This window comes from Pleurodeles waltl, chromosome 9 (genome assembly GCF_031143425.1).
Source record: "Pleurodeles waltl isolate 20211129_DDA chromosome 9, aPleWal1.hap1.20221129, whole genome shotgun sequence".
Classification (NCBI taxonomy): Eukaryota; Metazoa; Chordata; class Amphibia; order Caudata; family Salamandridae; genus Pleurodeles; species Pleurodeles waltl.
The window spans coordinates 790,558,262-790,584,485 of NC_090448.1; positions in this window are offsets into that span (position 1 = coordinate 790,558,262).

Below are 26,224 nucleotides of genomic sequence, written 5' to 3' on the forward strand. Positions count from 1 at the left end.
CTTGACTGCAATATCCAACAGACACTGGTTCTTCCGCTTTACTTGCAGTTTGCTTGACTTTGAAGAGGCTTATACTGACCCTAGTATTAAAAGAAGTACACCTACTTTTACAGGTTGAGGCCAGTCCAGTGACTGATTTTATAATGGCATTTTCTGTTTTGGTTTCAAAACTCTTAACAGTATGAAGTACTCTGGAACTCCTGAATTGACCACAATCTCCTGACTCCTTTATTCACTTGGGCACATGAATTGGCATCTATGGCATATTCTTTTAAAAGTTTGGAGACTAAGGGGGTCATTCTGACCCTGGCGGCCGGTGACCGCCAGGGTCACCGACCACGGGAGCACCGCCAACAGGCTGGCGGTGCTCCCGAGGGCATTCTGACCGCGGCGGTTCAGCTGCGGTCAGAAAGGGTAAACCGGCGGTCTCCCGCCGGTTTACCGCTGCCCCATTGAATCCTCCATGGCGGCGGAGCGCGCTCCGCCGCCATGGGGATTCAGACACCCCCTACCGCCATCCTGTTCATGGCGGGAAACCCGCCATGAACAGGATGGCGGTAGGGGGTGCCGCGGGGCCCCTGGGGGCCCCTGCAGTGCCCATGCCAATGGCATGGGCACTGCAGGGGCCCCGTAAGAGGGCCCCGCAAAGTATTTCAGTGTCTGCTTTGCAGACACTGAAATACGCGACGGGTGCAACTGCACCCGTCGCACCCCTGCAACTACGCCGGCTCAATTCTGAGCCGGCGTCCTCGTTGCAGGGGCATTTCTGCTGGGCCGGCGGGTGCTCTTTCGGAGAGCGACCGCCGGCCCAGCGGAAATGTTTAAATGGCCGCCGCGGTCTTTTGACCGCGGTGCGGTCATTTCATGGCGGTACCTTGGCAAAAAATCACCCCCTAAGTGATCATGGTCATAGACCTAAATGAAAAAACATCTGCCCTGAATCTTTCCACACAAAGCTGATCTATACTCATTTTGATGCTGTAATGATGTGCTTTGATGTCAGCCATGTGCACAACATTGTTATTGCATACACGGAGAATAGCAAGAAAGTTAAGACTTTAACTTCTAAGGTGGCACCATCTTCTGTAACACAGATGTTTTGATAATTCTTGCTCGTGGGTCCACTTGGATCTCATGATAGCTTTGAGGAATTTCCCAGGGTTCGGACAAAAGTTGCATCCCGTCAGATGACCTATAAAGTGTCAATGAAACAAAGGAAATGGTGGATGAGGGAAAAGGCCTGGAAAGATCTTTTGGTGGCAAGCCGTAGTAATATTGGTAAATTCTGGGAGATAGTTAATCACCCATTTCTGAAGCCTGAGTCAGGGTCTCCACTATCAAAGCACATTTTATCATACATCTGGGTGAGTCACTTTGAGGCCATCTATAAAGCTCCTGCCATTGATTCTTCCACACAGGGTGGTTTTACCTTACCGTCTTTATACATTAGTTTTATGCTGGGAGGAGCTGCCACAATAGATCAATAATAATAATAATAATAAATACACTGTGGCAAAATAAGGAGTTTTACATCTTTTATGGACTTAAACTACACTTTTGAAAGGGGTTAACAGGGATAAGCTGTGGTCTCATTTTGGAAATAGGAATAAACAATATTGTTCTCTCCCTAAGGGAGCTACTCACTGACATGTATTGTATTGTATTGTGAGCTATTTATAAAGCGCATTCTGGCCGTAGCATCGAAGCGCTAAAAACTGACGTAACATCGTAAGAGGAACCTAAAGAGAATGGGAAAAGAGAAAAGCCAAAAGCTAGGATATCAAAAAAGTAGAGGGACAGCAAAAAGAGAGAAAGAGCTGCAAGAATGAAAAGTGCCTAGTCTAGTCTGAGAATAACCAAGTTTTAAGCCGCTTTCGAAAATGGAAGTACGTCTCCTCCATCTTGATGGAAAGTGGAAGACAGTTCCAGAGTCTTGCAGCTGTAACTGAGAAGGCTTTATCCCCCCATCTGGCAGTACAGCAACGAGGAATACATATAATTTCCAGTGCAGACGATCTAAGCTGATGTCCTGGCTGGTAAGGCCATAAAGTTGAGCTTAAATAATCACATCCTTCCTGATGAAAAGCCTTATAAGTAAGACAGAGTGCTTTAAATGTAACCTGTTTTTTCACCGGTAACTAGTGCAACTGTCTTAAACTACTGCTAGCCAATGAGGAACTCGATAGTTCCACAATTAAGCGAGCCGCCACATTCTGAATCAATTGTAATCGTTTAAGAGAGACCTTCTTGATGTTAAGCGTCAGCGCATTACAGTAGTCAAGTTAAAAATCACTAATGCTAAGGTCACCCGAATTTTAAGTTCTTTTTGAAGAAAAGGGAAATATTTTCTTTAACATTTTCAGGCACCAATAGCAACTTTTAACTGTACTGTTAATTTGATGTTTGAAGGAGAGAGTCCTATCAAACAAAACGCCAAGGTTTCTTACCGAGGAACTTGGGGCAGGACATTCATTGCAGGACTTAGGCCACCAGCAAGCGCCCCATATATTGGTATCTAGGACAAAAAGGGGAATTTCCATCTTTTCTCCGTTGAATTTCAGCCAATTGTTACTCATCCAATTATTGATTTCATTCATACATGTATGAAATCTATCTGCCACCTCCTCCTAGTTCTGGTTAACCGGTATAATCAACTGGGTGTCATCGGCATAAGAAACCACTTGAAATCCAAACGAACCGATCAGTCTGGCAAGAGGACACACATATAAATTAAACAAGGTGGGGCGGAGTGATGATCCTTGTGGAACCCCACAAGGAAGTTGAAATGGAAGAGCCCTGAACTCTCAGCAGCTGACTGTGATTGATCTATCCACCAGGAAAGACTCTAAAATATCAAGTACCTTATCTCTGACCCCTGCTTGATAAAGACGTTGTAACAGCAGATGTAGAGATATAGTATCAAATGCCACGGAGAGATCCAGGAGTACCAAAATAGCACCTTCCCCCTGATCAACTTTCCTCCGGATAATGTCCACAGAAGAGACCTGGGCAGATTCAGTGCTGTGATCTTTGCGGAACCCATGTTGTGACTGGTCTATGACCCCACTCATCTGAAAACAACTAGCCATCTTGGTATTGAGATGTTTCTCCAGTATTTTAGTTGTGGCAGGAAGCAAGGAGATGGGGCGTAGATTTTCTAAATCATTGGGTTCCCCGTCCAGTTTCTTAGAGAGTGAGATAACAATGGATTCCTTCCAAGCAGGAGGAGAGCGCCTTTCCGTCAAAATGTCTTGATAGACTGGTTCAAGGGTGGTCGAAATCAAATCAGGAACTAGTTTTAGGATCTTAGGAGGACACGGGTCCAAAGGGGAACCTGATTTCAATCCCCCTAAGAGTTCTTTGATTTTAGGTGCCTGTAACATTGAAAAACAGGTGAGCTTTGGGCCAGGATCTTGGATCGGAACTGCTCCATGATCTTCCCCTCTCATCTCCATAAGGGGCTGCTTAAAGTTGGCCTGGAGTTGAAGAATTTTATTCTTAAAAAAGTCAGCAACCCTTTGGCAAAACTCTAAGGAGTTCTCCAGCTCCAGGTCAGAGGGGGGAGAAGTAAGAGTAGGGACCACCTTAAAAAGTTCTCTGGTCCCATTATCTGCTTCTATAATTTTACGGTATAGAAGTCTGTTTTAGCTTTCTGATTGCTGATTTATAGTTCTCAAGCTAAGCCTTAAGCTTGGCTCTCTCCTCCGGGTTCTGGTGGAACCTCCACCTCCTTTCCTGGCGTCTATAAAGTCTCTGTACATTTTTTAGTTCCTCTGTATACCAAGGGGAGGATATAGTCCTCTCAGGCTTAAGGCCCAATTTAACCAGGGGGGTCAACCTATCGATGGCCCCTCTAAGTCCCTGTTCAAAACCCTCCCACACTGACATGGAGGTTTCTCTAGCCTGATTCCACCCGGCCTTGAGGGCACAACTCAAGTTCTGCTCCTCAATCCTATGCCATTGTCTGGAAATTTTAAAGGCAGGAGAAACCTTAGAAGGGGCCAAAAAGCATGCAGCCTTTATAGTTAGCAGATGGTGATCTGTCCAGTCCATGGGAGAATGGTCTAGTCTACAAAAATTATCATGATGAACAAAAATAGCATCTAATGTGTGTCCTGCGAGATGTGTAGGACCTGTGCTTGTGCTATCCCAATACAGGCTTGCCATTAAATCAAGAAACTCCTTTATTGCTAAGTCCTCTGTGTTTTCAAAATGAACTTTGAAATCCCCCAATATTAAGGCCTTCGGGCCATGGCAATGGGTTCAATCAAAAGATAAAAAGGGGTTTTTAGGGCCTGGGGGGGTATATAACAACAAAAGTGCATTAAAACAGAGAAAAAGCAAAAACATATTGTGTGTACTTGCGATGTTCACGCTGCATGGCCGCATCCCATCGGCTTAAATGCCAGTTGGTGATCCGGCCGAGAAAGCAGTGCGAGCAACTAGACTGCCCCCCAACCTCTACCCCCAAGATGGCCGCCGCTGCCACCGACCTCGGAGGGCTCTCACAGGCCCTTCACCTCAAGAAGTCGACTGGCAGTCACGCGGCGATTGTAACAGCCTCTGTAAGATACAGGGAGAGTGGTTAATGTGCAAAGCATTCTCTCTTAAAGAGGGAGACCAGACAGGGCTGCATTCTGACCCTTGTTTAATTTATGTTAATTAACTGGAGCAGGTCTTAGAAAATGGGGTACGTAAATTGCCCACCATTGGCAGACAATCTATGCAGAGGACGCAGTTTTGGTTTCCAGAACAGCACAGGAATTGCAGTTGCTAATGGATAACTTAATTACATAGACAGTTTGGATCTGAGTGCCAACATTAACAAGTCACACTATAGTAATAAGTCCTAGATCTACAAAAAGCTATATACATTAGGTTAAGGGCAGTGTTATCACCAGTGTGAACACCTTCCTGTAAGTAGGTATCCTATTTCACTCATCCCTTAAGTGGTTGCCTTTACTAGTAGTATCACATTAGTCGTCTATTTTTCTATGAGACAGATGGAGGAGTGGGAGCGTCAGCTATGCTCGAAATTTATAAGGCTGTGTCTCCACAGTAGGGGCTGGGCAGACCTCGTGGCGTTCCACTAAGCAGATTTCCACAAAGTGGTTAAAAAAAAAACTATGCGAGCTCCGCAGAATTCCACGAGTGCAATTGCTCAGCATACTTGTTCCTGCTCGGTTTTTCATGTTCAGGAGCACAATGCTGTAGGAAGCAGGCTCTATATAGTGCACTAAAATAAAGTACACTGTGCAGAGTCCAGTGGATCCCCAACTGGTTTTGCAGAGACAAAAGTATATAGGACTAATGCTCTATTTTGTGGTAGTGTGGGCAAGCAGATAGGCTTATCAGAGGGTAGTGCTAGGCATTTGTTTTACTCACTGAGGCAATAAATGAGACACTCCAAGAAGAACAAGTTTGAAATATACCTCTTTATAATTGTTACACACTGAAGAACTTCGTAACCAGAAAAGTGGACTTTTAAACATTACACTTTGCAGTTTCAGAAATCAATACTTGTACTGGGCACTGAACAAAACCACACCAGCAGGTCACACCAGGCAGCACTGGGGCAACCGGGTGCAGGGGTGTAGTAAGTAAGTGCACAATGGTTCTCTTTGGTAGTTTGGTCCTTGTGAAGACAGACTACAGGCTCTGGCTGGGAAGTCAGTCGGGGCATCAAACAGGTAGGTAGTAGACTTGGGGTGCTCTGCAATGTAGGTGCACATTGGTCCTCTTCTCCTGTGCCCAGGGGTGACTGATGCAGGGGTGACTTTAAGAGTTGGGTTTTCACATCTGGGGGCACTCGTGGTCAGGGGGGTCCCGAGTGTTAAGGCTGCAGGTATCATCAGGGAGTCCGTAAAGGGGTTGGGACCCAGGGACTCAAGCTCTTAGGAGCTGAGGGATGTCGTTGGCACCAGTGACCCACCTCGGATAGGGCCAGAGACAACAGGTGCAGTGGTTGCTTGAGGTGTCTGGTTTTCTCTCACCACCAGATTAAGGGAGAGGGGGGCCAGCATGCAGATGCTGCAGATGTTTCGGGTGAGCTCAAGATGGGTAAGACCACACTGGACTCAATTTCTTAACAGCTGGGGAAGTGCACTGGCACTGTTGCTTGGCTTCAGCTTGGGTCGTGGACGTCAAGTGCAGTGGTCACTTCAGGTGTAGGGTTTCTGTGGTTCAAGCAACTGCAGAGTGTTTTCCTTGGAGTTTCTTGTTGCAGGGCAAGTCTGAAGCCCACAGGAGACTTGAGTCTTTATTCAAAGTAGGACAAGTTGGCTTTTCGTGTAGAGTGCTTTGAGGTCAGCAGGCAGTCTTGCGTGGTCAGCTGCTTCTTCTTTTCCTCTTCTGTGGGTGCAACTCTTCTTTGTCTGGGTCTTCTTACGTTATTGAAATCTATTTTCTTGGGTTCAAGGGTGCCACCTAAACACTCAATTTAGGGGCATCACAGGAAGTGGCAGGTGGTAGCCAATGGGCTGCCCACCTCTAGGGTGACTATACTCCTTCTGTGACCACTTCTGTTGGGAAGTGGGCATAACCCTAACCCTAGTGGCCTAATTCCTTCCAAACACAATGGAGGAATTTGAAAGGTAGTGTCCACTTCAGCTCGTCCACCTTAAAGGTGGGACTAGTGTGAAATGGGCACAACTAATCTGCCTAATTTTCCTGCATGTGCTGTCGCCAAAAGTGGGGTCAGGACAGTGGGGTTGGTCATCTTCCCATTTTGTGAGATCGGGGTTGCATTACAAAGATGGCAAGGCATTTAAAACTTCCTGCCCTGGCATGTCCATCCTGCATAGGTGAGGTGACAACACCTCTGCCCAGTGCAGGCTTTTTTCTCAGGCCCTCAAGAGCGCTGGCTCTCACCTTGGGGGGCCAGAAACACATCTGTGATAGGCTGAACTGGTCAGGACAAGTCAGTCAACATACTAATAGTTGGCAGGTTTTCAGGGGGCACCTCAAAGGTGCCCTCTGCGTGCATTTCCTAAATCAATCACTGGAATTAGTGAGGGTTTATTTTTCTGAGATGTTTGATAACAAACATTCCAGGGTTCAGGGAAGCCATCATGTAGCTGGGGAACTTGTAGTGACCAGTGTCGAGCCCATGCATTTCAAGTGGCTTCTCCGAACATTTACTATGTCTAGGAATTGACAAACACATGATTGGGGCATATTTGCTCATGCATATATGCCCTCGCATGTAATAATGCACCCTGCCTTGGTGACTTACACATATTGCATGCAGTGTTAGAGGACATAGCATATAGGCAGTGTGCCAGATCGTGTTTTCAGTTTTGGGAGAACCTTGTCACGCAGTCTGCATAAGGTTGCTGCGGTGTCCTTCAGAATGGCACACGTTGTGCTGCACCTCTGAGAGGCCCTCCTCAGTATCCATGCCCTAGGTACCTGGCTACCATTTACTAGGAACTTGTAGGGGGCTGAAGAGCCAGGTCACTTGGGGATCAGGTGACCAGGTGTCTTCTTTTAGGGAAGAAACACTGGCACTGGGGACCTGGTTAACAGGAACCCAGTGCACTTCAAAGTTGCATTTAAAAAGCAAGCAAAAAGTTGGGGGGTACTGCAACCAGAACCAAGCTCCCTACAGATGTGCATTCCACACTGTAAATATTGTGCGAACAGCACCACATGGTTCACATGGTTCTCTCTGCGCATGGTGCTGGTCCCTAAATCTAAGCAATCCTACCATTTTTTAAAGTATCCACCTCTCATTTTCCTGTGCGTTTGTGTACTTTATGTTTGTAATTTTTTGGTGTGTTTTTTTTGTGACTTTTTGAATACTTAATTTTTTTCCTTTTCCTTCTTCATATATTTTTTCTTTCTTCCTTCCATTTCATGTCCTTTCTTTTTTCCATTCAGCACCATGGCAGAGCAGGGCCGCAGAGGAAGTGACAGTGCAAGTGTGACTGCTAGCCGCTTACCTTGCAGACGTCAGCACCGCCAAGGGGTACAGCCCCACCCCATTTTTGCAGAAGTATCAGCACTTCTGTTTTTTGTGCAGTGCCAACTCTCCTCCATGCTGGCAGCAGGCCTGGGACCAGAAAAGCGCTTCGCCAGAGTCAAGTACTGTAGCAGAGGGTGTGCAGGTCTCTGCATTGGTACACTGAGGTCCGACGCACCTTTGGGAGGACATATTGGACCGTGAGCAGGACCAGCTGGGTGTCAAGGCGTTGGGGGTGGCTGAGTAAATATTAATTTGCTGTGTGTGTTTAACAATGCTATTTTGTTCTAATAGCAGTGCTGACTAAGAGGTATGTTAAATTTACATTAAGAGTATTATGTGATCCAGTATGAGCTAGCCAAGTGCCCAGTCAGCACTTCTTAATTGTACTTGTCAGCACACGTTTGGGCTGTTTATTTAAGAAGCCATGCTGACAGACTACTGTGGTCACCAAAAGTAAGATAATGATAGTAGTATTAAGTAATATCATTAAGTTAGCATCCCCTTCTCTATGCCTTTATTTATATAGCTTATGCAGTCCCTCCCAATCGCAATCTCCCGGTGAATTGTAGTATGCATCCATGCACTGAAGAGAAAATAAAAGGAGGTTAAGTTGCCCTAAAGGTGGTTCAGAAGCAAAGATCATTCATTGCAATATGACACATTGATAGTGGTACATAGTTGTACATGCAGTTTAAGAAATTTGGAGTAGGGCTTAAATGGAGGAATTAAACTATGGTTGAGTCGGGACTAGGCGATCTGATTTAGAAAAGTACAATGTTATTGTGTTTGCCTTGGCCTGTCAAAATGTTTTGAGAGATTAACTGTACCATGGTGGGCCTAGGAGACAAGGGTGCCAGTGAAACCACCTGTGCATAAGTTGACTGATCTGCCAGCCCCAGTAGATCTTCCTCCTGTATTATTTTTTCTTTAACTTTCACCTCATTTCAAATAACTTTTTATATTTACTGTGCATGTCTACAATTGTTTTACTTTCTTGTTTTATCTAAGCTTTGTTAAATTCTTGTTATCCCTGCATTTATCTAGTTTTCATGTTTCATACCTGTCTTCCTCCGGGCTGCACTAGTATGTAGCTTTCTTCAGCTTTGTTACTAAGCTTATCTTTCCCCTCTCCCCTTATATATCTTGTGGACTTGTGAACAAGCCACTTACTCTCGGTAACTTGTTATCTGGTAGACATATTATAGTTTTAGATTCCTTACCTTAGAATTTCCCCCAGGCATCAGTCTGGCCCCAGAGATTTTTCTTGAGCAGTACCCCTGCACGCCATCAGGTGGCATCGGTCCTCACTGTGTCAGTTGGCATTGTGAGTACTTGATAGGATGTTTCCGGACCTATATAGGTAACACCCCAGCGCACTGACGTCACTTTCACAACTTTCCACGCCACAAGTGCGGAGTCATGAAAAACACTGACAACTGGTGCATGAAAGATCGGGCACTGAAAGAGAAGTCCATGTCCCTAGAAATCAGTTCACAGAGCAGGGAGGATGGGTGGGTTTATAAGGAATCTGCAACTAGAATATCTCTCTACCAGATAAGGCGCTACCAGAGGTAAGTAACTTATTCATCTACTAGAGACTTCTAGTTGCAGATTCCTTACCTTAGATTTGATACTCAAGCAATAAAATCTCTGGAAGAGAGGCTGCAAACTAAGATCATACTAGAAAGTCCTGCAGGACCGAATGGGCAAAGTTCCCGTCCCTTTGGACCAGAATATCCAGGCAGTAGTGTCTGGTAAACGTGTGCAAAGATGCCCACATTCCCACCGGATAGATGTCCAGGACTGGAACTATACATGTTAACGCAGTGGTTGCAGCTGTCGCTCTAATAGAATGAGTGTGCAAACCCTCCAGGGGTTGCTTTTTAGCCATGCTTAGCACATTTTATGCAGAGAACCACCCATCTAGAGATGGTTTCTTCTGCACTGCAGATCTTTCTTCGCACCCACATACCTAACAAAGAGTTGATCATCCACCCGGCACTCTTTAGTACAATCAAAGTAGAACGCCAATGCTCTTTTTGGGTCCAGGTGGTGGAGTCTCTCCTCTTCCTTAGAATGAGGTGGAGGTGCGTAAAAAGTAGGCAAGGTGATAGATTGGCCTACATGGAAGGGTGTAACCACTTTCAGAAGAAAGGAATCCTGTGTGCAAAGCACCACTTTGTCAGGATAGAAGGAATGGTAAGGTGGCTTAGATGACAATACCTGCAGCTCACTCACCGTGTGGGCAGAAGGAAGGCTGTTTTCAATGTTAGAAGCCTGAGAGGACAATTGTGAAGAGGCTCAAAGAGAGAATACACAAAGAATGTCAGAATCAAATTCAAATCCCATTGGTGCATGATGAATGGTGATGGAGGAAACATGCAGGTAAGACCCTTAAGAAATCTACTAACAATAGACAAACAAAGGGGGTTGGTCAGGTAATCTAAAAAATGAAGCAACAGCAGACAAATAAACCTTGGAGGGTGGCCAAAGCAGAGCCTGCTGGGCCAAAGAAAGTATAAACAAGAGGACCTTAAAAAGAGGGGCAGAGATGGGGTCAGAAGTCTGTGCACCATGCCACAAATTTACACCGACAGGAGCAATCCGTTTTTATGGATGGAGGTCTGGCTTCAAAGATAACATTACATACTTTAGCAGAAGGTCAAAAACTGTCAACTGGCGCCCCTCAATCTCCATGCAAGAAGGTGGAGACTGGACAGGTTCAGGTGGAGAACCTTCCCCTGCTGCTGCAAAAAGATTCTCCCAAAGGGGCAGTCTGACTGGAGGAAAGCCAAGAGGATTACTTGGGCCCGGTCGTTCTTGACCCTGAGAACTCTGGGCAGAATTTTTTGGGCGTAAAGGAGGCCTGACCTCCACTTGAGACGAAAAGCGACACCGAGCGAGTACCACCTAGGAAACTCCAACACGCAAAACCGCTGACTTTAAGCATTCTCTGCAGAGGCGTACAGATCTAACCAAGGCTTTCCCTACTGCTGAAAGACTGTAGGAAGATGGCACTCTGTATGGTGCACTAAGAAGTACACCATGCACAATCTCCAGTGGATCCCCAATTGGTTTGAAGAGGCAAAGGTAGGTAGGACTAATGCTCTATTTTGTGGTAGTGTGTGCAGGCAGTTAGGCTTATCAGAGGGTAATGCTAAGCATTTGTTGTACTCAGAGGCAATAAATTACACAATCAAAGAATAAATCTGAGACTAAATTAGAAAAATAACACTTCTCAGAGTTATTCAATGTTAACCTATGGAGGAAAAAAATGTTCAGGAAACACACGGTTAACGACTTACGAGGTCAATCTCAGAGAGTTATGGTAAATACTGGGCACAGATCAGAACCACACCAGCAGGTCACTCCGGCAGCACTGGGGTAGTTTGGTGTAGGTTTGCAGTAAGGCATCTAGTTCCCAATGGTTTTCAATAGGAGTTGGGCCTCTGGACAAACAGGCTGCAGGCTCTGGCTGGGGAGCCAGATGGGGACAACAGGTAGGTTGTAGACATAGGGTGCTCTGGGACGTAGGTGCATCTTTGGTTCTTTTCTCCGGGGCTTTGGGGGGGTCGAGAGGGAGGGATAATGAAGAGGTGTCCTTAGGTGACAGTTTTTTTCATCTGGGAGCACTCGCGGTCAGGGGGTCCCGCGCATTGAGGCTCCAGGTGTCAGGGAGTGCAGTGGTGGTGGGTGGGAGACACCCAAGGTGGGCTCTCACTAAGAGGAGCTGGGGGAAGTCGTTCGAACCAGTGACCCACACAGATTGGGTCAGCTGCGACCAGTGCAGTGGTTGCTGGACGTGTCGGATTTTCTCTCACCACAAGGCCATGGGAGAGGGGTCTGCGTGGTGAAACCTGGGTGGGCTCTGAACAGCTGGGGGAACCTTGCTGGCACCATGGTTGTCTTCACCTCGGGTCATGGACGTAGGGTGCAGAGGTCACTTCTGGTGTTGGGTCTTGCTATTCCGGAGGCTAGAGTCCTTTCTTGAGACTTTGTTGCAGAGCAGATCAGTTTCTCATGGGAGCCTGAGTCTTTGTGGAAGGCAGGCAGTCCTTCTGTGGTTCTTGGATGCTCAGCTGCAGGACGAGTCATCTTTTTGGCCAGAGTCCGTCGAGATCAGCAGGCAGGCCAGTGGGGCTGGTACCAAGTCAACAGCGGCTTCTTTATCTTTTTTGCAGGTGCAGCAACTGTGTCCCTTTCTTCTTAGGTCGTCGTGATCTGAGTTCTAGGATTCAGGGGTGCCACCCAAACACTCAATTTAGGGGTGTTACAGGGTGTGCCAAGTGGTAGACAGTGGGCTGCCCACCTTTAGGGTGACTACATCCTTATAACCATGTCCGCTGGGAAGTGGGCATAACCCTAACCCTAGTCGCTCAATTACTTCCAAACCCAAGAGGCATTTAAAAGGTATTGTCCACTTCAGCTCGTCCACCTTCATGCACCTGCATGAAGTGGGCACACTTCCTAATCTGTCTAATTTTACTACCTGTGCGCTGCCAAAAGTGGGTTTAAGACAGGGGTGTTGATCATCACCATCTTGAAAGACCTAGGTCACATTACAAAGGTGGCTAGGTCTTTGAAGTTTCCCGCCCTGGAATGTCCATCCTGCCTGGGTGAGGTGACAACACCCCCGCCCACAGCAGGCTTTTGTCTCTGGCCCTCAAGAGCGCTAGCTCTTACCTGGGGGAGGGGGGGAGAGATGCGTCTGTGGTGGCTGAACTGGTCAGGACCAGTCAATCAACCCACTAGTAGCTGATAGGTTTTCAGGGGCACCTCTAAGGCGCCCGCTGGGTACATCAGTGAGTGTTTATTAATCAGATGCTTGAAACAAAACATCCCTATACTCAGAGAAGCCACCATGAAGCTAGGAAACCAGTAGTGACCAGTGACCGGTGTCCAGAACATGCATTTAAAATGGCTTCCCTGGTCACTTACTATGTCTGAGATTCGACAGATATATCAGGGGCATATCTGCTCATGTAGCTATGCCCTCACATGTACTATGATGCACCCTGCCTTAGGGCTGGAAGGCTTGCTAGAGGGGTGACATATATACTACTTACAGTGTTAGGGGACAAGGCACACAGGCTGTGTGCTGTGCCATGTCATGTTTTCAATTTTGGGAGCACCTTGTCCCACAACCTGCAATGGCAGTCTACATAAGGTTGCTGCTGGGTCCCTCAGAGTTGCACAGGTTGTGCTGCATCTGAGGGGCCCTCTTCAGTATTCATGCTTTAGGTACCAGTGGTACCATTTACTAGGGACCTACAGGGGGCTGAAGGGTCTGGTCACTTGGGGATCAAGTGACCTGGTGTCTCATTTTAGGGAGGGAACACTGGTACTGGGGACTTTGTTAGCAGGAGTCCAGTGCACTTCAGTCACAGCTGCATCTATCAACCAGGCAAAAAGTGTGTGTAGGGTGGGGGTACTGCAACCATAACCCAGCTCCCTACAGAGACCATGCGCCACCTCTGGATGGAGATGCCATTCGTGATCTATCAAGGATTGTCTGCTGGGTTAATCCGCTCTGGCATTCAGAAAGTCTGCCAGGCGTTGAACCACCAGGGAAATGCCCTGATGTTTCAGCCATGTCCAGAGGCACAAAGCCTCCTGACAAAGGGTCCACGTCCTCACTCCGCCCTGCTTGTTGCAGTACCACACAGTGGTAATGTTGTTCGTGAACACCTACACCACTTCCCCTTTGAGAGAGGGAAGAAATGCTTTCAATGCTGGTCTGATCGCCTGGCGCTTCAATAGGTTGAAGTGGAGTCTGGACTCCTCCGGAGACCAGATGCCTCTGACTTCTGCCTCTCCCGGGGTCCGCCCCATCCCAGGATTGATGCATCCGTTGCTTCTGTCAGATCTGGCTGAGGGAGTGAGAGGGATCTGTCTCTGACCCCAATCGCGGTTCGTTAGCTACAGGTCTCACACAGTTCCCTCCAAGATCTGAACCATGTCAAAGAGATTCTCTTGATGCAGCGCCAGCTGGAACTTCAGGTCCCACAGCAGAGCCTGCATATGCCACTTGGCATGTGTTACCGGCAGGATTCAGGTGGCCATGAGGCCCAGCAGCCTCAATCATTCTCACCAAAATCCAGAATACAGGGTGAAACATCGGTATCATAGCCTGACTATCCTGGACTCACCGGTAGGGAGGAGAGCCTGAAACCGCACTGTGTCCAGAACAACTCTGATGAACGGGAGCGTCTGAGAGGGAATCCAGCATGACTTTGGCACGATTACAGTGAACCCTAGCAAATGCAGGTCCGCCATAGTTTGAAGGTGGGAAATAACAGTCTGGGGCGAGCCCACCTTTAACAGCCAGTTGTCAAGGTAGGGGAAGACTGAAACCACCTTCAACAGCCATTCGAGGTAGGGAAAGACTGAAAACTCTGACCTGCACAGATGAGCTGCAACCACCACCATCACCTAGGTGAACACCAGAGGGGGACTGGTAAGGACAAAGGAGGGCACAGTGAACTGAAAGTGCTTGTGGCCTACTGTGAACCCCAAGTAACGTCTGTGGGAAGGCAGGAGGGCAATGTGAAAGTAAGCATCCTGCAAGTCCAATGCTACCATCCACGCTCCAGGGCTGATAGAACCTGAGCTACAGTAAGCATTTTGAACTTCTTTTTGAGGAAAAGATTGAGGGATCAGAGGTCTAGATTAGGGCAGAGGCCCTTATCCTTTTTGGGTATCAGAAAGTAGCAGGAATAACAACCATGACCTGCGTCTGACACAGGGACCCTCTCTATGGTTCCCTTGGGTAAGAGCCAGAACCTCGTGGAGAAGTGCCAGGTGATCCTCCGTCATCCAATCATAGGATGGTGGCAAGGATGGTGGGGTAGTCTTGAAGGGCGTGGGGGGGGCAAGAGCCCCTTTGGATTATCTGCAAAACCCATCTGTAGGAAAGTACCCTCTTTATGGCATGGTTACCCCCCATTTTCTGCCTGGTGTAAGTGTGTTTTGAGTGTTCACCGTGATCCTGCTAAACAGGACCACAGTGACTGTGCTCTCTCCCTCTAAATTTGGTTTCTTAGGATTTAGCACTCCCCACAATTGGCATAATGGTGCCCCCTTATAAGTACCTGATATATGGTACTTAGGTACCCAGGGCACTGGGGCACCAGGGGTTCCCCATGGGATGCAGCATGTATTGTGCCACCTATGGGGCCCATGCAAAATATGTCTGCGGCCTGCCATTGCAGCCTGCGTGAAAAGGTGCATGCACTCTTTCACTACAGGTCACTGCACTAGGTCACTGTAAGTCACCCCTACAGCAGGCCCTCCTAGCCCAGAGGGAAGGGTGCAGGTACCTGTGTGTGAGGGCACCTCTGCATGAACAGACGTGCGCCATTACTCTGGACTTCGTAAGTGCGGGCACAGGTCCTCTCCAGCTACATAATGGTAACTCCAAACCTGGGCATGTTTGTTATCAAACATGTCTGAATCATACCCCAATATTGTTGCCAGTATTGGTTGTATGATTCCATGTGCTCTGGGGGCTCATTAGAGGACCCCCAGCATTGCTTCTACTAGTCTTCTGGGCTTTTTTCCGGGCAGCCTGTGCTGCTGCCACCCCTTAGACAGGTTTCTTCCCTCCTGCTGCTTGACCAGCTCAGGCACTGGAAGGCAGAACAAAGGATTTCCTTTGGGAAAGGGAGACAACACCGTCTCCCTTTGGAAACAAGTGTTACATGGCTTGAGAGGGGTAGCCTTCCCAAGCCACCGGTATGCTTTGAAGGGCACATTTGATGCCCTCCTTGCATAAACTGGTTTGCATCAGACAAGCAACCCCTGGTCCCTGCTCTGGCGCGAACTTAAAATGGAAAGGGGAGAGAGCACTCTTCTGTCCAAAACCACCCCAGGGGTGGTACCCAGAGCTCCTCCAGGTGGCCACTTGATTCTGTCATCTTGAATTCAAGGTGGGCAGAGGCCTCTGGGAGCAGGTCAGTCAGGTGGTGTCACAGCCTCCTCCTGACAGGTGGTCACCCTTCTAGGTGACCAATCCCCCTTCCTGGGCTATTTAGGGTTTCCCTCTCAGGTGGGTTCTCAGATTCAACATGCAAGATTCCAGTAGGACTCTTCTGCTTTGTTTACTTCATATTCTGGCCACCTGGACTGCAAATGGACCCTCCAGGAACTGACAATCTGCAACTCCAGCAACAACTCCTCTTTGCAGCATTGTTTCTCCGGATCCTTCCAGCAACTGCAACATTTCCCTGGCTGTGCATCCTCTGAGGGTGACAAGTCTTCAGCCTGCACAAGAAGTAAGAAGGAATCTTGTTTGTTTCCCCTGCATCTGAAGGCCCCAATTGCAATGACGACCAGCTGCATGGATCTTCTCTCCTCTGGAACTGAGTGGATCCTGCATCACAGGGGGTCGAGAGTGGTCCCCCTGGTTCTCTATACCAGCTGTCCAACTTGATAGACGGTAAACCCTTGCCTCTCCTCGCAGGACAGTACCCCTGTGCACTGAGACTCTTGCAGCTACCAGGGCTTGTTTGTTCCTCCTCCAAGGGCTCTTCAGGCTCCGTGTAGCCCCAGCCTCCAGCATTCTTCCCTGCAAACCACAGTCTCCTGCCTGCTGATCCAGCGACGTGGGACTCCTCTTCAGGTGTGCTGAGTGGGCCTCACTGCAACCCCGGTGCCTGCTGCCCGTGGGTCACCTGTGGGGGATGCCTCCTCTTCTTGTGACTCTCCCAGCTGCTGAGGGTCACCGCGGACTCCCTTCTTTGAATTGAGTCTCCTGGGCCTTGCTGGTCTTCTTCAGCCTTGCAAAACCTTTTTCTCCGACACTTGCATTTGTCAAGGCTTGTTGGTGGTTTTCCAGCACCCCTGACCAACTGCATCATGATCGCCGACGTGGGACATCACTTGCATCACTTCTGGAAGTCCTCTTCTGCTCCTGACCTGCACTGATGACTTTCTTAATCCACCGTCGACCTGGTTCTGCATCCACAGAAGGGTGAGTAGGGGCTCCTGCCACAGCCGGACACTCCAACTCAAACTGGACTTGGTCCCCTTGTTTTGCAGTTCCTCCTCTGTCAGGATCCACCTTTGGTTTCTTTAAGACTTGTTTGGGTCTTGCACAGTCCTTTACCAAATTTCTCCTGTGGGTTTGGGGAAGAACCAGGTACTTACCTCTTCTCTTCTGGTCGCTTGGAGGCACCCTGGTACTTATTGGGGTTCCTAGTTTCTCCAGCTCCCTTATACTGATTCCACTTCCATGGGTGGGGGACTGCCTATCACATTCCACTTACTTAGTATATGGTCACTATTTCCTATTGTTTTTACTATTTGCTACTGCTTTCTCTGCTAATCACCGACTTCTAATGTGTAAATAATAGTGTGTTTACCTGCCTTCTATTGGAGTATTGCCTATTCAGTATTTTAGTATTAGTGTTAGTATAATAAAGTACCTTTGTGTACACTGTGTGGTTCTTTCATGTGTGTGCTTTGTGACTGTAGTGGTATTGCATAAGCTGCACATGTCTCCTAGATATGTCTTGGCTGCTCACCCACAGCTACCTCTAGAGAGCCCTGGCTTCCTAGACACTGTCTACACCTCACTAATAGGGGATACCTGGACCTGGTATAAGGTGATAACACCAAAGGTGCTCACCACACACAAGGCCAGCTTCCGACACCACCTGTCTGACGTGATGGACTGGCAGCGCAGCAAGTGGTGGCAAATCCTGCCTCCGACTGGTCCCTGTTGAGTAAGCATCAGACTAAGAAGATTTGGACTCAGCTGTGGAGGTGGGAGGGTTTGCGGTGGGCTAGCGAGACCACTGGCTTCCTGATCCATGGGGACATTGGATCCCACGTGCTTGGCCACACAGAGCTATGCTGCACAGTAGCTAAAGGGAAACTGACATGGTGGGCTGCCACTTCCATAGCCATGAAAGGGGCAAAAAGCAGACTAAAGGGAACGAGGGGCAGCTGCAAGGCCCAAGGACCTGGTCGTAGCACGAGAATCCTTGAACAGCACAAGTGCAGAGTGTGCTCTGTCTCTAAAGAGACTGGTGCCATTAAAGGGCAATTTCCCAAAGGGTAGATTTGACATTCCCCGAAAAGCCGGACGTCCTCAACAAAGCATGGCCCCTCAAGGCCACCGTTGATGCAACTGCTCTGCCAAGTGAGTCGGTTGTGTGAAGCCCACATCAGATTGCAAACTTTGCTGCATCTCTCCAGTCAGCAACAGCTTACGGCAGAATGGTCAGAGCCTCTTCCGGGACGTGTGGCAGCACTTGTGCAACCATGTCCCATACAGTATAGGTGTAACAGCCCAAAAGGCATGCGTGTTAATGGATCGCAATGCCAGGCTGGAGGAAGAGAACATTTTCCCAAGTTGGTCCAGCCTCTTGGATTCCCTGTCTGGGGGGAGGAAGGGAATGCACCCTGAGATGTAGAGGCTTGCATAACGCAGCTCTCAGGGGTGGGGTGTTGCATCTGGAATCCTGGGTCATTTGGAGCAGGTCTATCGCAGAGGGGCAACTGTCCTTTTCACAGGAGCCCCTGTGCTGGGTTTGGACCAGGTACCCAGAAGGACATCAGTAAGGGCTTCATTAAAGGGCAAAAGGGTTTCAGAGGAAGAAGCCCCAGGCTGAAGCACCTGTCAGGTTAGCTCTTACTGCCAACAAAGATCGCCCAAGGTCCGGGACCTCAGCCACTCTTGGCATCATCACTGAATAGGACGCTCCCTCTTCTGTAGCCACAGTAGGGAGAGAAAGCATGCCCATGTTAGAGAAGTATCTAGAACACTGACCTCTCCCAGGCTCATCCGGCAGTACATGGGATCTTGGAGCTGGTATTCTAAAGGGTCCAGCGACCCCTTCCATTCCTCACCGTATCCCAACCCAAGAGAATAAGGGTCAGGCTCTGACCTACGAGGCAAGGCTCCTGTTGAAATCTAAATCTGAATTGCGCATCACCGGTCCAGCCGCGTGTCTGAAATGAGGATGGGTTCAACACCACCTAGCGGCACAGGCTGCATTGGGAGCGTCAACGTCGGAACTGGTGTGGTGGTACGAGGAAGGCTGAGGTGGTACGACTGACGTCGGTTTGGATTCAGAAGCCGAGTACGAAGCCACCGGCATAGAGCCCAAGGGGGGCCCTTCAGGTGCTCTAACAGAGGCAGACTGCCCAAATATGAGGCACATGGCCTGGAGTTGGGTAGGGATCACTCCCAGAAACTCTGGAGGCCCTGAGCTGAACCAAACGCAGGCTCAGAAGACAGAGGCTTGGAGCAACAACGCTCCTTTTCCCTTGTTTCGTCGACTGGCTGAGTGAAGTTGTCATGACCACACAAACTTGCCAAATCAAATCAAAGAAATGCTTGAGAAAAGCAAAGAGATATCCTCAGTGGAGACAGCAAAGCCCAAACTGGAAGAAGGTTTGCAGAGTAATCTTGCGCTTATTTCAAAGGAAGAATCAAGAAGAGAAGATTAAAGATGGTCGTCGTGAGTCCTGAAGGTTAGTTACAGTTCTAGTCTTGCAATCGGTTGGTTGCTAGGTTACGAGCTCACCAGCTGGAAGCTTCGCACTTCAACTGAGGTCTGACAGGAATCAGCTATGTGGAGAGAGAGCGCGCTTCAGAGCAGAAACTCCTGTGAGGTAAAATTACCCTTGAAGACTATTTGACAGAAAACGTGATAAATATTGTCAAGGTTTATTCGAGGAGTTTGATAGTAGACCGTTCCAGTGGAGGGTTGGCAAGGCTACAGAGTTTAATGTATGAATAAACCTTATGTTTACAAAGTTCCTGTTTAAGATACCAAAGTCAAAAGAAAAACGAACTTTAACAAGCAAGTATTTACAAATACCAAGGTTATAAACGAAGGCTGAGTTTAACGGAGAAATTAATGTTAACAAGTAAGCATTTACAAATGCAACGGTAATAAACCAAAGTAGAGTTTAAAAGAGAAACAAACTTTAATAAACAAGCATTTACAAATACAAGTTATCGACAGATGTCGAAGTAAGAAAGGAGAAACTAACTTTAATAAACAAGCATTTACAAATACAAGTTATCAACAGATGTCGAAGTAAGAAAGAAGAAAAACTTTAATAAACAAGCATTTACAAATTCAAGTATTGACAGAAGTCAAAATAAGACAGGAGAAACAAACTTTCACAAGCAAGAATTACCAATGCAATAAACATAATTGAACTCTCTAATGTAAAGTAGAAACCAACTAACATCAGCTGATTTGGAGAACGCATTATCACCAAATATATATATATATATATATAGCAACATAAAACCAATCTCTAACAAAGGTTGAGAAGTTCTTCCAGAATCAGTAATAAGCATTTTTAAGAAGAGCTTATCATTCATAGAGAGAAGCAAGGCTACAGAGAACTCAGGGTGAGTGAAGAAATAATAGAATTAAAGAGAATTAAGTGTTAAGAGTAGAAAGTGTAAAACTGATGTTGTATGTCTCTAGTAATTGCGACTGTGACTCTTGCAGGTGCTGCATACAGTCTTAGACGTGAAGAGGCAGACTGAGTACTGACGTTCATCATCTCTGTGGCAGTCTGTCTACAATCCCATTCCCCTATCCCCCTCCGGGGTACTCAGCACGAAGGATTAAAATTTGTTGTGAGTAGCTTGGGTTGGGACTGAGGAGTTATCTTCTGCTTCTGAGGAAATCGAATTGAAGTATCCTGACAGATTGAAGTGCCTTCACCCTAATTTTAGGGAAAAAACTGATTCCCTCCTGTGCAGAATGGCAGAAGGAATTGATATAAAAGCATTAGCCACCATTTTGGAAGGATTACAGAAACAATTAACTAACACCATAGAAGATACAGTCCAAAAAAACAGCAAATAAATGAGTTAGGGAACACCGCTAAATCAAATGAATCTGTATTTTCACTAATCCCTAGCCCTTCACAGTCTGCAGGTATATCCACTCAAGTAATTCATGCGGTTTCCCCTATTATTCCTTTGGCTCAACCCGAGCGCTTCGGTGGGGATCCAAATAAGGCGCAGATTTTTCTAACCCAATGCTCATTGCATTTTTTATGTAGACCAGTAATCCAAAGTGGCATTTATATTGTCTTATCTGACAGGTGATGCGGCTGCATGGTCCATGCCAATAATTTCCAGAAATGATCCTGTTTTATATAATTTCCAAAATTTCAAGGAACAGTTCTTAAGAATATTTGGTCGGCGAACTGCAGCTCAAGCCACTGACAATGAACTATTGGAAATCAGGCAAGGTAATAAAGATCTAGTAGCCTATCTGGCTCATTTCAATAAACTCATTGTAGAGACTGCCTGGCGGGAGTCAAAAAGAGCCGCCATATTTTATCGTGGACTGAGAGATGAATTGAAAGATGCCTTAGCACAAGTTCCAAATAGACCCACCGAAATTTCGGAGTTAATTGATCTCGTGTTACAGATTGACCACCGGTTAACCGAACGAAGAGCAGAAAAGAGAAGAGAATATCGACCATTTCCCAAGAGAATTGATCGTGTAAGAAATGATCATACGAGAGCCGGAGAAGGGATAACAATAGAAGAACCAATGCAAATTGGTTCCATCCGAGGTCCTTTATCTAAGGAAGAAAAAGAGAAAAGAAGAGTGAATCAACTATGTTTATATTGTGGTGCATCTGGGCATTTTGTTAAAAACTGTCCCAAGAAACCCAAAGCTCTTCCGTCGGGAAAAGGCCAGCTTCATCAGTAGAGGGAGTTGCCCTGATGAAAGCAGAACCCAAGACAACTCCTTTAGATCAACGAGTGGCAAATACCTTCCAAACCGCAGCGCCACATTTGGTACAAACAGTATCAGTTAAGACCCTTAAGAAGGAAATTCAAGGGATCACAGTTATGATAGACTCTGGAGCTACTGGCAACTTCTGTGATATCAAATACGCTCGTAAAATGGGTATTCGATTTATCAAGAAATCTACTTTGGAAGTAGTAAGAGCTGTGGATGGAACCAATCTTTCTTCAGAACCCATTTCCCATGAGACCGAACCAATTCAGATGCAAGGTTTTGGTGGGCATCAGGAGCAGATAATCTTAAATTTGATAGATGCTCCACAATTTCAACTAATTTTGGGTCTGCCCTGGCTTACAGAACATAATCCACAAATTGTCTGGAGCAAGAGAACGATCAAGATGAATTCCTCTTACTGCAAAGAGAATTGCTTTCATGATGGAGTGGAAGTGTCCACCAAGTCCCAAGCGGCCTGTTTATCATCACACTCTTCAATGATCTGTGCACTAAAAACAACGGAAATCCCAAAAGAATATGAGGATTTAGTTGCCGTTTTTGATGAAAAGGAGGCTGAGAAATTGCCGCCACATCGACCCTACGACTGCAAAATTGAACTGGAGCCAGGTGCGATATTGCCATGTAGCAGAATATACGCATTGACCGAAACAGAGAACCAACATTTAAAGGAGTATTTGGATCAATATCTTGCTAATGGTTTTATTCGTCCTTCTGAATCCCCAGTGTCATCTCCACTATTTTTCATACCAAAGGATGGGGGTCTTCGAACTTGCTTTGATTATCGAGCCCTCAATCAGGTTACCATCAAGAATTGATACCCACTGCCTTTAGTGTCAGTTTTATTAGATCAAGTTAAGAATGCTAGAATCTACACCAAATTGGACCTGCGAGGAGCATATCATTTGATACTAGTGGCTTCAGGGGATGAATGGAAAACCGCTTTTCGGACTCGATACGGATTATTTGAATATCAAGTGATGCCTTATGGGTTATGCAATGCTCCCGCTGCTTTCCAGCATTTCGTTAATGATATATTACGAGAATTCTTCGACCGGATTGCCGTGGTTTATATACATGACATTTTAATCTTTTCCGACAATCTACAGGAGCACATTTCCCATGTTCGATCCATCCTCACAAGGTTGCAAGAAAACCATCTCTATGTAAAATTGGAGAAGTGTGCATTTCATGTGGAACGAGTTGAGTTCTTAGGATTCATTTTGTCACCAGAAGGCGTTAGTATGGATCCTACCAAGATAAAGACAGTGCAACATTGGCCTTCTCCTTGCAATGTCAAAGAGATCCAGAGTTTCTTGGGGTTCGCTAATTTTTATCGAAGATTCATATCCAATTTTTCTCAAACAGTTACACCCATTACTCGATTGTTGAAGAAAGGAGTGATGTTTGAGTGGACAAAAGAAGCTGAAAATGCTTTTAATTTTTTGAAGAATTCCTTCGTCTCAGCTCCAATCTTGCTCCACCCCAATCCGCATAAGTCATATTATGTGGAGGCAGATGCTTCAGATGTTGCCATAGGATAAGGAGCTAGTGGCAGTCAAATAAACTTTTCGTGAGTGGAGGCATTACATATTGGGAGCTAAGCATAAAGAACGAGTTACTTACCTTCGGTAACGCCTTTTCTGGTGGATACTCATTGAATTTTCCCCCATGCGCCAGCATCTGACGGAAATTTTCTCATAGCTTCTGCACGTCGACGAGGACGTCATATTTGCCCGGCTCCCACGCGCCACCGTCTGACGTCATACGGGCAATAAGAGGAATCCACAGGTAGCTAGTGTATCCACCAGAAAAGGCGTTACCAAAGGTAAGTAACTCGTTCTTCTGATGGAAACAACTACCTGTGGATTCCTCACTCATTGAATAGAGTCCCAAAGCAGTACCGCACTCGGTGGAGGGTGCCTGAATGGTCAAACCAAGAAATCCTGCAGCACCGACCGTGCAAAATGGCCATCCCTACTCACCTCCGAATCCAAGCAATAATGCTTTGCAAAAGTGTGGAGGGATGACCAAGTTGCGGCCTTGCAGATGTCAACCACAGGAACACCCCTAGCCAAGGCCGAAGAGGCCGACTTAGCTCTGGTGGAATGAGCTCTTATTCCATCAGGGGGTTCCTTCTTTGCCAGAGAGTAACACAGCTTAATGCAAAGAATGACCCACCTGGAGAGTGTTCTCTTGTGGACTGCCCTTCCTCTCCTCTTTCCCACGTACCAGATGAAGAGTTGATCTTCCAATCTGAACTCCTTCGTTCTGTCGACGAAGAAGCTCAGTGCTCTTCTCGGGTCCAAACGATGCAGTCTTTCTTCCTCTTTTGAAGGATGAGGTGGAGGATAAAACGAGGAGAGTGTAATAGACTGACCCATATGGAAGGGTGAAACAACCTTCGGCAAGAAAGCAGCCTTGGTCCTCAACACCACCTTATCCCCATAGAAGGATGTGTACAGGGGCTTAACAGAAAGAGCCTGTAGCTCACTCACCCTTCTAGCTGAAGTAATAGCAACAAGGAAAACAGTCTGTAGAACCAATAGCCTCAAGGGGCAAGAATGCATCGGCTCAAACGGTGAGCCCATAAGAAACGTTAAAACTAGGTTCAAATCCCACTGAGGCATAATGAAAGGAGTGGGAGGATATCTATTAGTCAGGCCCTTTAAAAACCTCAACACTAAAGGAGATTTAAATAAAGAAGTTTGGTCAGGCAGACACAGAAAGGCTGACAGAGCCGACAAGTAGCCCTTAACTGTCGCAACTGCACAACCCCTCTGTGCCAGGGACAACGCAAAAGACAAGATATCCGATAAGTGGGCACGTAAGGGATCAATTTGCTTCTCTCCACACCAATTCACAAATTTAGCCCACCTGCTAGCGTAGACAGATTTAGTGGCGTGTCGCCTGGCCGATAAAATAACATCCACTACCTCAGGTGGGAGAGAAAAGGAACTCAGGTTGCCCCGTTCAATCTCCAGGCAAGAAGGTGCAGGCTCTGGAGGTGGGGGTGTAAAACCTGCCCCTGCGATTGCGAGAGGAGGTCTGGCCTGTGAGGGAGACGGAGCAGGGGGCACAGAGAGAGTTAGAGAAGATCCGAATACCATACCCTCCTTGGCCAATCCAGAGCTATTAAGATGACTTGGGCCCGGTCTTGGCGAATTTTCCTCAGAACCCGAGGAATTAAAGGTATGGGGGGAAACGCGTAAAGCAACTGGTCGCACCAGGACATCTGAAACGCATCCCCCAATGTTCCTTGCACCGGATACTGGAGGCTGCAGAACAACGGGCAGTGCGTATTCTCCCAAATGGCAAAAAGATCTACCCGAGGGAATCCCCACATCTGGAAGATATGCAGGGCTAGATCTGGGTGAAGACGCCACTCGTGATCGGTCGAGAAGTGCTGACAGACTGTCCGCACGCACGTTCAAGACTCCGGCCAGATGGTTTGCTACCAAGCAAATCCGATGGTACCTTGCCTAGGACCATAGCTGCAGAGCTTCTCTGCAGAGAAGGTACAACCCTACTCCTCCCTGCTTGTTGATGTACCACATCGCGGTAGTGTTGTCCGTCAGAACCTTAACTGACTGACCGCGAAGGGAAGGGAGGAAGGCCTTGAGAGCCAGACGTATCGCCTGCAATTCCAACAGATTTATGTGAAACATCTGTTCCACTGGAGACCAATGACCTTTGACCTCCAGGTCCCCCAGATGAGCTCCCCACCCTAGAGTGGAAGCATCCGTTATCACTGTGGCCACTGGAGGAGGCAGCGAGAATGGCCTTCCTTGGGAAAGGTTGCCGTCCGCAGCCCACCATCGAAGATCCACTGCAGCGTCTCTGGAAATCTTTACTGATCCCTCGAGATCCCCTTTGTGCTGAGACCACTGCTTTCGGAGGCACCACTGAAGAGCCCTCATGTGCCAGCGAGCATGAGTGACCAACAGAATGCAAGAAGCGAACAGACCGAGCAGACGAAGGACTTTGAGGACTGGAATGACCGCTCCACTTTGAAACATTAGAACCAACGCCTGAATGTCCTGAATCCGCTGAGGCGGAGGAAAGGCACGATTCAATGTTGTGTCCAGTACTGCCCCTATGAACAGGAGGTGCTGAGAGGGCTCCAGGTGAGATTTGGGCATGTTCACCGAAAAGCCCAGATCGAACAACAACTGGGTTGTCGACTGCAGGTGACGCAGCACGAGCTGCGGAGACTTGGCTTTGATCAACCAATCGTCTTGGTAAGGAAATACCGCTATCCCCTTCCTTCTGAGCTCTGCTGCAACCACCGCCATCCCCTTCATGAAGGCTCGAGGTGCTGAAGTAAGACCAAACGGAAGGACCGCAAACTGATAGTGCTGCGATCCCACCACAAACCGGAGATACTTCCTGTGCGACTTGAGTATCGGGATATGAAAGTAAGCATCCTGCAAGTCGACAGACACCATCCAATCTCCTTCGTTCAACGCCAAAAGCACCTGAGCTAGGGTCAGCATCTTGAACT